Genomic DNA, 12,035 nt, shown 5'->3' on the forward strand with positions numbered 1-12,035 from the left:
TCCATCCATCCATCCATCCATCCATCCATCCATCCATCCTAAGAGCCCCATTCAAGACATACTGCAAATCTCTGGGACTGGAATCTTCATCTCCTCAGTGACAGAGAAGGGATTAATGTTCCACCCAGGGGAGGCTGTTAGAGACCCAGGGTTGAGAATCACACTGGGTTCACTACTTGAAGTGGTACCTATCTGAAGGGCAGTTGAAGATTTTGGAATTAATCAGCAAGTCTTTTTTTCCCCCTTCTTTTTCTTAAATAATTTTGCAAGCAGGATGCTATTTCAAGTCTTCTATTGTAAATTATGTCTTCTACAGGAATGAAGCATACACATGGTCCATCTAAGCACAATGTAAATCAAAACACATGTCCACAGCTGGACCAAAAGCATTAGGACTGTCTAACTGGATTCCATTGGAATGAGTCTATGTGACACCATGTCAAAGTAATTGTGTACAACTCCCCTAAAAAAAAGCTACATGAAGGATAGCCAAAACACATACCAAAAGATGGGTTTAACTCAATTCTAAAAAAAAGAAAAGTATCGTGCATATACGGTATCTTTTGCAAATAAAAGGACACCAAATGTCAGAAAGTGACACAAGTTTTTCAGACATGAAGCCCGGACTTACAGTGACAAGTACTTCCACTATTCACATTCCCTCCTCCTTTTTTTAGTCCAAATAGCTGTATGCTCTTTCAGGTAATTGGGCAGAGATATGCATCTGAAGATGGAGACCATTAAGAAATCACACTCCCCTTTATTTATTAGTTTCCATGGCAAGAGCAAAATAAAAGACCATTGTGTTTCAAAGCAACAATAAAAGAAGCAACGTCTCTCTCAAGTAGGCAAACCTCCAAGGGAAAGCAAAAGTTACACTGTTCTACATGCCCTTCCCCAAGCCAAGGGACATCATTGGTAGTGGTGTTGGCCACATGTAAATACTAAGTCCAGAAACCAAGAAGCTACTCCTGGAAGGTACCAGTTTTTGTGTTTTCCTTGGGTATTCTGCTGCTAAGCTTCTCTTTCAGTTGACTCAGAAATCAGACAGTGAAATCTCTCGGGATTTCCTGGCCACCTAATTCAAGGTAATCAGGAACCTGAGTAAGGTCAGGATGCTGGCTGCCTTCTTTCAAAAACGGGGACCTAGAAATTGGGCTACGGAGATATTTAGCCAGCTCTATCCCTTAAGATAAAGTCAGCAGGTAAAATTCCCTAGATAGTTGGCTTCCGTAGGGCTTGAGGCAGGCAAGTCCAAAGCTAGATCCCTCTCCCTCTGAGCAACCAAGGTCACCCCACTCCTTAGTAACATTGTGGTGATACTCCCGCACCACAGCCTCATCCTTATGGTCACCTCTGCTTCACATTCAAGTGCCTGGTTCATGCCAACTGCAGCAGTTTGCTCAAATCATTAGTTTCAAGTACCGGATCACTAGTTTCCTCTACCCAACATGGCAGTATTTTTTTAAAGTTTCTTTTTATTTTACCTTTTTAAACTTATTTTTGAGAGACAGAGCATGAATGGGGGAGGGGCAGAGAAAGAGGGAGACACAGAGTCAGAAGCAGGTTCCAGGCTCTGAGCTGTCAGCACAGAGCCCAACGTGGTGCTTGAACCCATAGACTGCGAGATCATGACCTGAGCTGAAGTTGGACACTCAACCAACTGAGCCACCCAGGTGCCCCTGCAGTATTCTTTTTTAAAATATTTATTTTTGAGCGGGGGGGGAGGAAGAGAGAGAAAGAGTGAGCGAGCACAAGCGGGGGAGGGACAGAGAGAGAGAGGTGGGGGGGAGGGACAGAGGGAGACACAGAATCCAAAACAGGCTCCAGGCTCCGAGCTGTCAGCACAGAGCTTGATATGGGGCTCAAATTCATGAATCTCGAGATTATGACCTGAGCCAAAGTCAGATGCCTGACCAACTGAGCCACCCCAGTGCCTTATCAGTTTTCTCCTTGATTAGCCTCCACAGCCCTATCTTAGAAGAGTGGAAAATTAGGCATAGAGAGAATGGTGAAACACAGTAGTTTCTAACCCTTCTTCTTCTTTTTTTATGGGAGGAAATTCCCTCTGTGGATATTTTGCCTTAGAGCAAAAATGGTATCTCAGCATTGGGCTTGCCCCTACATTCATTCATGTTGGTACTTTTTATTTAAGTTTTTATAGTAGGTAGGTTCCCCTTTGCCTAAAAACCCAAGGGAAAAAAACCCAATTCTTTAATTTACTCACATCCTGCTATGCTTTCTCAGGCTATTCATTCTTTTACCCAGCCTCATCGTCAGCTGCAAGGAAGTAGAGTTTGGAGGAAAGGGGAGGCAGGTCAACTGGAGGTTGTCCTGACCTCAGAGGGAGAGGCCCCCAGTTGTCAATACCAGGGCTACCCTAGGCTATTTCAAAATGTCAGCAGGCTCAATTCTAGAAGAAAATACCATTTACTTCCCAACGTGCTGGGGCTCAGTGGGGCATAGAGAATAAATTAAGTAAATTACCTGGCAAAACTTGGTAATTGCCGGTTCCTGAGAACTTAAAAGAGAAAAAGGGATCCTGAACCTTCAGGAGCATGAAGAGACTATCTTGATGCAATAAAAATAAAGGAGTGATGTGCTGTGCAGATTTGGAGAGGACCTCTTGTCCTGGGGTGCCCCTGTGTCCCTGGCTCTCAGAGACCACCCAACCAGCAAAACTGACAGTCACCACCCCCTCCCCGCCCAAAAAAAAAAAAAAAAACCAGCATAACACTTGCTCTATTTACCACTCGGACCAGTGGACTGCTTTTATTCTAAGGGTGACTCTAAATTCTTCTCTTCCTGTCATGGCTGTTTCACACTGTGCCCCATTTCAAATCTTTATATCCGGGTTTGATCACATGGAAATGAACTCTGAGCATCATCAAGGAACAGTAAAGGGGGTCAAAATGCCTATTTTGCCTGACAAGGATAGTCATGATCATGGGGTGGGCTGGGGGATTTTGTGTAGATAACACAGGACCAAAGACAGAGATAGGACCAAACAATAAAGGCACCCATTTTACTGCCTGGCTGGTGAAGCCAATTTCACTACTGTCCTGCCACATGACTATGTACATGAACTCCAGGTCTTTTCTTAGCCCTTCCTGGCAAATATACTTCTCGCTCCTCCTATGCAGCCTTCCCTGGTCCCTACCTAGCCATCAGTTACCTCCAAAGTCCCATGACCCACAAAGTTTGGGAGCTCTGGCCACTTGATATTTGTAATGTCACCCCCTGAAATCTTTTTGTCTCCTGCACTCAACACACTTGGATTTGGCATTCTATTCTTCAACTGTAAAGTCCTTCACTTCACAGCCATTCACAAGGCCTAACTAAGCAGGCAAGGCTAATTCATCTAGGCAATGGCCAATTTGCTCCACGGAAATCTGTTCCTTTCATTGCCTAGTACCCTCGGACAGCTAGTCTTCACTCTCTCCCTAATAGCCATTTGACTTTGGCGAAAGGCCTGTCTTTTCTCTGTGTTTCAGTTTTCTCCTCTTTACAAATGAGAAGCTCGCTAGGCCATCTGTCATAGTTCTTTCACCTGAATGTTCTTTTTTTTTTTTTTTTAAATTTGAGGGAGAGCTCAAGCAGGGTGGGGGTGGGGGAACAAAGAGAGAATCTTAAGCAGGCTCCACACTCAGCACAGAGCCTGATGCAGGGCTCAGTCCCACAACCCTGGGATCAGTATCTGAGCTGAAATCAAGAGTCAGTCTCTCAACCGACCAAGCCACCCAGATGCCCCTCAGCTGTCTGTTCTATGCTTTGTAACTGAAATGTTGAAGATCAGAACTGCACACTCCAAAAGAACTTAGAATAATGGTACCTAACATTCCATGTTTCCATGTTTTAAGTCATTTAATCCTCTTTAAAATCCTATGAGTGAGTATTATAACTGACTCCTATTTGTTGAGTGAGGAGAGTGGCACACAGAGGTCGAGCGGCTTAAACTCATGCAGCAGTGGGGCAAAGGGATATGAACTCAGGCACTCCGGCCCTAAGCTATGTACTAGAAACCAGGAGAGACACAGGATACCAGGCAGATCTGAGGACCGAGCTTCCTTAATGTTTGTGTGCTTAGGTAAGAATCACAGTTTGCCTGCCAGTCAATAGCAGTTACCAGGAACCAAGCCTGGAATCAGCCATGCCCTCTCTACCATCTGCTGGACGCTCCTGCATTATTTAGGACACATATTACCATGGACAAATGCAAGCACTTTGTGGTAGTGGTGTGAATCAGGATGATTCTGGAAGCCAAAGCCTAGAATTAGGAAAATGACCAGCTTGGGATCTCTTTGCCACCTATCAACCTGTCAGTGTATGGATGTCATTCAGGGTAAGAAATATGCAAATGATACTGAATGAGGGAACACAAGAACCCAGCCAAAGGGAGCAACTCCCAAGACTAATTTAAAGAAATAGTCTGTGTCTCCAGAGGTCTTGAAAATGTAGCCACTCTGAGGTCCTGACTGCCCTATTCTGATGTCCTGGCTGTTCTCAAGAGCAAGTGCCTTTAGTGCCTTTCATTGAGGCCGATCCTAGCCCAGGGAGGTCTTTGCACAGGAAAGACAACATACTCATTCATTTCTAAAGTAGATCCATTAAGAACCCCAAACTCAACAAGACTCTAACAGGGAAGTTCTTGCCAGTTCACTACAGAAAAGTAGTGATAGAAATTTATAAAGCTATCTTGATTCTAAGCTCATTACTATTCAGTCCCTAGGTTTTGAGCTGGGCCTCTTTTCAATGCTTAAACATTACTGAGTGTTGAGTGTTGTTTAGTTCTTTACCCTTTGGGTCTTTTCCATCTTTAATCCTCTTGGAGCCGGGTGGAGCTGAGCAGGGAACTAGTATAACTCAGGTCGCAATTATCCTTGTGCAAACCAGCACATCCACAAGTTAACACCACCTTTTGGGGGAAACCAACACAACAGTGCTGTTGGATACAGCTTCAGGCTGCTAGTGGTCACGGAAAGGTGCTGTGGCCAACTGGGAAAGAATTCTACGTATTGATACTTTCTTTGACCTTATCAACCAAATAGCTAAGTGACATACTTGCTATCGTACTGAGTGAAATACCTTTCTTCCCTGGAGCTAATTGCACACTATACTAAGAGGCTATAGATTCTTTGTCACCATGCACTGATTTATCTACTGTACTTTGTAACCCAAAACTATGAATCATCCTTCCTAACTTTTCAGTTAACAAAACATGTTCCTTTTGATACAATCTCTTCTTTATCTAGATTTATTTGTTCTGAGGCCTGATGCATTCTTAGGGCATTATTTCCTACCAAAGGGACCTCTCCCTCAATGTTTGTTTAATGATAATTTTTATTTTAAGCTCTTCCTGAGTAGTATGCTTGTTCTTTCTCAAGGTTTTATATTCCTAGGACTGAGTCAATGGTCAGATTTCCAGCATTCATCAAATACAGGCAACGGGGCCATATTTCCTTTCCTCTCTTCCATGTGTCACTGAACAGTGCTAAAAGTCTGAATTCCTTAGGAATAGAACTCAGAGACAATCTCTTACCTTCCCCCCTTCCCTTCTGATTCATTAGTTTTAATTTCTAAGTGATGCAACAGATCTTTTATTCATTCCAACACTAGTTGAAGAATAACCATGTGTCAGGCACTTTGTTGGGGACCCAGAGATGAAGAAACATGGTCTGCTCTCAGGAAGCTCACAATATGGTGAACAAGATGTGGTCATGATTAGAATCGCAGTATGTGCTCCAAGGAAAGGTCTGCAAGGCATTTATAGGTGTGAAGATCCCAGAACATCCATCCAAAAGCCAAGAAATGATGCCTGACCTGAACTTTAGAGGACAAGTGGCAGGCATTTTGGAAGAGTCCAAAAAATGAGTGGATAGATATGGATGGAGCAGAGGAACATCATAATTAAGGGAATGGCTGGAGTCATGACCAGATCATGAAGGGCTTTGTCCCTTGGGCTAAGAAATTTGAACTTTATCTTTAAAAAGGGAGGAACCACCAAAGGGGAGAGGCAGCAGAATTGTAATATAGAATGGTACCACATATGAATCTCTGCTAAGGTCGCAAAATTCATAAGGTTCTGTGCCTCCATTTCCTTCATCTGACATTGCCTTTTGGCCCCGGGGATGGCTTACAGAGCATGTGGAGACTAGTCCAGGCTTAGCGCCAGTTCATGGTGCCAGTCTGCCTCTCCAGGAGACTTTCAGCAATGATCTTCTTCAAACTCTGAGAGGGTTATGCTTGTTCTGCATTCTGTTCTGTACAGTGATCATCCTGGAAGTCTTTCTGGAACACGCTCTTTGCATGAGGTCATGAAATAAGGAATCCAGATGGTGGAAAGCAGTGTAAATGGCACTTGGAGATGGGAAGAGATTGTGTGTGCAGAGGCAGACAGTTAGAAAGCCCCACATGTGACATCTCAAACACAAGGAAGTAGGGGAAGAGGTGAAAAACGTGGGGGAAAAAGAAAATCCTCTGGAGTGTTCTATGAGTGTTGCTGCACAGAATCCTACACATTTCCAAGTAGGAGAAGCCAGGGTACAAAGAGATAGAGTAAATGGTCTCAGTACAAAGGTGAAGCAGTAGAAAATTAATAAAACAAAGCACATGGGCTGGCTTGTTCCTTTTTCCAATTTCTGTTCTCCATGCCCAAAGCAGCCTCCTGTCACATCAAGTTGAGCATTCTCCCTTGAAAATCATGCATTTGCAGAGCTTAAGGAAGCTTGTAAACAGAAGTGTCATTACTTGAAAAAAAAAAAAAAAGCTCACGTAATGTCCTAATCATCTCCTATTGTTGTTCCGATTTGTAGCACAGCCCACATGCACTAACGCACTTAAGGCTCATGGGAGACCTGGGAAACTGCTCAGGAGAACAATTTGATGCCTAATGATCCCTGAAAAATTCTTTTCATGTTCTTCCTGGGACACTGACTTTCTAAATTTTCCTTGAGAAATTATAAGTACAGCTAATTAATACATACCAGAATTTTATGAGTGAGTGGAACTGAGTTTATCTGGATGCATGAAGACCAGTCTCCCTGCTCCATATCAACCCATGATTTTATTTCCCCTCATATATATGTCTTATGATGGATTTTTCAGGAATTTAAAAGTTTCACTCAGGCCGAGGTTCCTCAATGTTCATTAGTAAGTTCATTGGCCAGGATGTGTTACAGGGACAAAAAGCAATTTCAAAATTGCTGGCTCAGTGACTCTCAGCCTAGCAAAGAAGAAAAGTTGTGTTGTTACTGTCCTCAAACATACCCTTTGTGTTCGTATGTGACCCCCTAGTTCCTCTCATTTGGGTCACATTTCCTATTTCATAACTAGAAAAAGGCCGGTTCTGGATACTGTACAGTGAATGTAAGATTCCTGTGTTTAATGCAATAGATGTACTTCTACAAAATATTTAAAAAAATTTACAAAATTTTTTTAAAAATAAGGATTTTGTAAGCACCATTGAAAACTATCTGAAGGGTGTTTTCTAGGGAACTTTCTGTGGATCTTTTCAAAAACCAAAAAGCCCTTTGGAAAAATATCCATCTCTACTTCATAGGTTCTAATTTCCGGTTTTTGTGAACTAATCTCAAAAACTGATGGAGGCCCCCATTCTTTTTCATTTGTCGAGCCAGCTCTGTACCAACACAACAGCCAATCACGCTTTGCTCTCCAGCGTTACTAAACAGTGACATTTACAACTGTGGACTACTGAAACAGAAAACTTCCCCGTGAGTCAGTAGCCAACCCCAGCAAAAGATCTCATGGTTCCAACTAATGAGCCCACAAGCCTTTCATATCCAGTTCTGCTTTTACAGTGGTCTCTAAGAGTCGAATTTCTGGTTAGGAACTGAAAAATCGGGTTGGTTTTGACTTCCGTAGAATACTAGTGGCGCTAGCCACTATAGCCCAGAAGTTCCAGGATCTCAAGCACATGAATGTTTGCCCGCCTGAAGCCCCCACTCTAACCTCTGCGCCATGAGGTTCCAAAGGGACACCATGTATGAGTGGAGAAAGGAGGCCAGGCAAGAAAGACAGCTTGTTGGTGGGACCCCACTTCAAACTCAGAAGTTGTGGGTCCTGGGGGGCTGGCTTAGACTCTAATCACTAAATCTCCTTACAGACCATAATCAGCTGGGGAGGTCTGGGTTTTGCAGCTCTGAGTCTTGCCTCAGACTGATCTCCAGGGGTAGGGCCCTCAATTCTATATTTCATTTTATTTATTTATTAAAAAAATTTTTTTAAATATATTTTATTTACTTTTGAGAGAAGAGACAGCATGAGCAGGGGAGGGTCAGAGAGAGAGGGAGACACAGAATCTGAAGCAGGCTCCAGGCTCTGAGCCAGCTGTCAGCACAGAGCCCGATGCGGGGCTCGAACCTATGAACTGTGAGATCATGACCTGAGCCGAAGCCAGACGCTTAACCTACTGAGCCACCCAGGCACCCCTGGATTCTGTATTTTAAAAGGCATATTTGGCACATGTCTTCCCCACCCCCCAAACCTTGGGCATTAAGGAAGAACTGGTCAGAGTTGGAGAGTGAAAAGCCAATGGCTGAGGCTGCCTTGAACCAGCTTGGGGGAGCAGTACCCCCTGTACCGCTGTACTGTTAAGGTAAGCAGAGTGTTTCAGGAATTTTGCAAACCTTTATCAAAAGTTGGTATATAGGGGCACCTGGGTGGCTCGGTCGGTTGAGCATTTGGCTTCAGCTCAGGTCATGATCCCGCGGTTTGTGGGTTTGAGAATTGCGTCGGGCTCTGTGCTGACAGCTAGCTCAGAGCCTGGAGCCTATTTCAGATTCTGTGTCTCCCTCTCTCTCTGACCCTCCCCTGCCCATGCTGTCTCTCTGTCTCTCAAAAATAAATAAAAAACAGAAAACACTTTTTTAAAAAGTTGGTATATAAGCTATTAAATAATTATCAAAACCCAAAATAATACCCAGAGCTCATTACCTCTTACTTATGTACTGTTATCTACATTCTTGACGCTTTTCATGTCTATCATATCTGTACTAGTGGCAGGAAATGTTATATAATGATGTGTGGCCATGTGCCTCTTCCCAACTCTGTATTCCATGACATCCATTGGTAGCTTGAGGTCAGAGCATTTAGACAAAAAGCAAAAGCTAAAAAGTAGGGCTTGATTTATTGTTGGTTATCCCCAGGCTTAAGAAAGTGCCAGAAAAATGTAAATAATCCAGATAAAACTGAAAAATATATCCCATTGATAGCTGGTATGTTGTGAATAGCACAAAATTTGAGGAAATGTGCTTCCAGGATCTGAAAATGATCTGATTTCAGTGAAGAAGAGACTCTCTTCATTGACAAATAAGTGAAATACCAACATATGTCTTGGTTGGTTTAACTTTCATCTTACTCTTTCATGTAAAGTAAAATATCAACCAACATTCATGCTGCGAATCCTACTTATTCATCAACTGCAACCATTGTTTGGACACAGATAGAAGGATTCCATAAAATCAGTAACTGCGTTCTGTGAGAACCAATGAACTATATAGAATTGACAATAAAGAGTGCTGTATGTCCTATTATTATTTGTGAGTTGTATATTTTATTGCATTGTATTAATGTATTTGTACATTATTGTATTTAATAGCATTATATATCCGATTCAATTTGCTGGTTATATATGTCTTTGTTTATATAGCAGTGAAATTGATAATAGCCGTACATCTGACTATATGTACCTATACATTTCCCCCCAGAGAGCCAGTTGTTAAACATTTACCAACACGCCACTGCCTAAGCCAAGAACAAAAACAAGTTCAACAGCTTCTTTGGCTTCTATGCTCTAGGTCCACACCCTTATCTCAGCCATTAAGTTTACCCTTCTCCTGTCAAGAAAAATACAAAGAATTGTACAAGAACACAAATCAAAAGGAAAAGAGATTTTCCTAAAGACCCGAAGCAGATAATTTAATCTGCCTAATCCAGCCCTTTCTAAGAAGGCTGCCTTCCAAGTAGGAACAGCTTTAGGCTGATCCGACCACACCTGCCGTGTGGAAAGAAAGAATGAACCCTAACAGATGGCAGTTTTGGCACCACTGCCTAATAAATATCCTCCCGCTTGAATCCATGTCAGATGTCTCCTTGGGAGCAGAGAAGAGGGGAATATGAAAGTGTTGAAGTAGGGAACAGAAGGAATTTGAATCTTCCTGTCAGATTTGGTACATGATCGGGGTACATAACAAAAAGCCCAGTGAGGGTCTCCACTTTTCAGCACGCAGAGTACCCACGTGCACCATGGCTTCTTACATGTTTATTTTTGAATGGTCATTGCTTGTGATTTAAAAAATGTCTGTCTAAAGGTGAAATAGAATGCAGTTACAAAACCAAGATGTATAGAAATTTTAAAAAATCTGTTACTTGGTAGTTTTGTTTGGTGACTTTAGGCCAATACCCAACACTAATCACTAAGGATTTTACTTTAAAGCCGGAAAAATAGATTGCAATGAAACTTTAAAGTTTATTTTTTAAAAAGCCTGTCCTGTCTCTAATCAAATCAAATTACTGACTGTCCATGTTAACCCTGAGTCCTTGTCTAGGTGTCTATTTAATACCATGAATACTTTTCTATTTGTCTTATTCCTCCCACCTCACCTTCTCCTTAATGATGTTTATCTTAAAAAAAGAGGCAAAAGTCTACCAAATATGTTATCTGAGTACCATGAACTAGAAACCATTTCTAAAGAGTCGCCCTCCATTTAAAGAGAGTGTAATCTTTCAATTATGAGAAAAACACAATTGATGCACATAAAAGGTTCTTCATCATTCAAAAGATAAGTTGCTTTCGAATGTCTTCTACAAGGTACTGCAAACATAAATAGACAAAAAAAGCCTTCTTTGACCTTCAAATAAGAGAGGGCTCTGCTACCAGCCAAAAATGTTCACATATCTACCCACCATATAGGGAAATTGGCCACAGAACTCATCTTATGGAAAGCATAGCGCTATGGGTTAGTCTTGACAAATGGTAACATTCTTACTTGATCAGTATGTCCTTGAAATCTAGGCACAGAATGACTCCAACAAGAGTCCCCAGGCCCTTAAAAAAGGAAGTGAGCATGAAGGTAAGACTGACATATGAGGGGATTAGGAGGGCGGAAGATGGGAGAAACCCAGTCTAGAATCTTACCAGGCATGAGTCTTGTGTTTTGTATTTTGAATTAATAGCTATGACGACAATAGTGAGATGAGGGGTGAAGTGATAATACTTCAAACAAGAACATATCCAAGAAACTTGCAAAACAGTTGGGGAAAAATCAAGATGTCTCTACTTACCTGGTATCAGTATCTTATGAAGTATCTGCACAGAAAGAACATATATACTGAAGCACAGAGACATTTACTATGCTTTTAAAAAATTATTAGACATTTCTTTTTCCAGAACTTGTTATCTCAGAGAAAAATTAAGGAACTCTGGTCATTACCCAAAAGTTTGTCCTGTAAATAAGAATGTCAAGGTGTCTTTCCATTTGACCCTCAATTATTAATCCATATCAACTACCACCTCTTCAGGAATCAGAAGATTAAAGGAACATGTCACTCATTAATATGAAAGACTAGAGGACACTGAATGTCACATTACTGTGGCTTGAGTCAGACTCATTTCTATGATATTCTTGTAGGAGGTGCTACTGAGTTCAACAAGCTGTTATCACTATATTAACAGGCATCTGTTAATATAGAGGCATCTATGTCCTTGACTCGTGTCTTTTTCATGTGTTAAGCTCCAGAATTTCCTAACAGACTGGCATTTTTAAAAGGAGAAATCTTTTGTGAGGCTCTGGGGCCAGAGTGCCTGTCCTGACTCTTGTCCTACTTGCTAGCTGTGGGATCTCAGACAAAGTATTTAATGTGTCTTCCATGAAGTTCTGATCATACTGATACCTATCCCAGGGGGGTGTGAGGATATAGTGAGCTAATAATCTATATACAGCATTCAGAAGAATGTTTGGGACACATTACGTTATTTGAATAGTATCATATTTTCATGGTCAGTGTATGTGTAGATT

At 41.9% G+C, this 12,035-nt stretch overlaps 1 long non-coding RNA gene across 4 annotated transcripts in view; it reads left to right on the forward strand.

Annotated features, from left to right (window-relative positions):
- The window catches only part of LOC115306760, a 58,696-nt gene that overhangs the window by 25,173 nt on the left and 21,488 nt on the right, over positions 1-12,035 (forward strand). The gene's annotated exons all lie outside the window — the stretch shown is intronic.

The sequence above is a fragment of the Suricata suricatta genome, chromosome 11 (assembly GCF_006229205.1).
Source record: "Suricata suricatta isolate VVHF042 chromosome 11, meerkat_22Aug2017_6uvM2_HiC, whole genome shotgun sequence".
Taxonomy (NCBI): Eukaryota; Metazoa; Chordata; class Mammalia; order Carnivora; family Herpestidae; genus Suricata; species Suricata suricatta.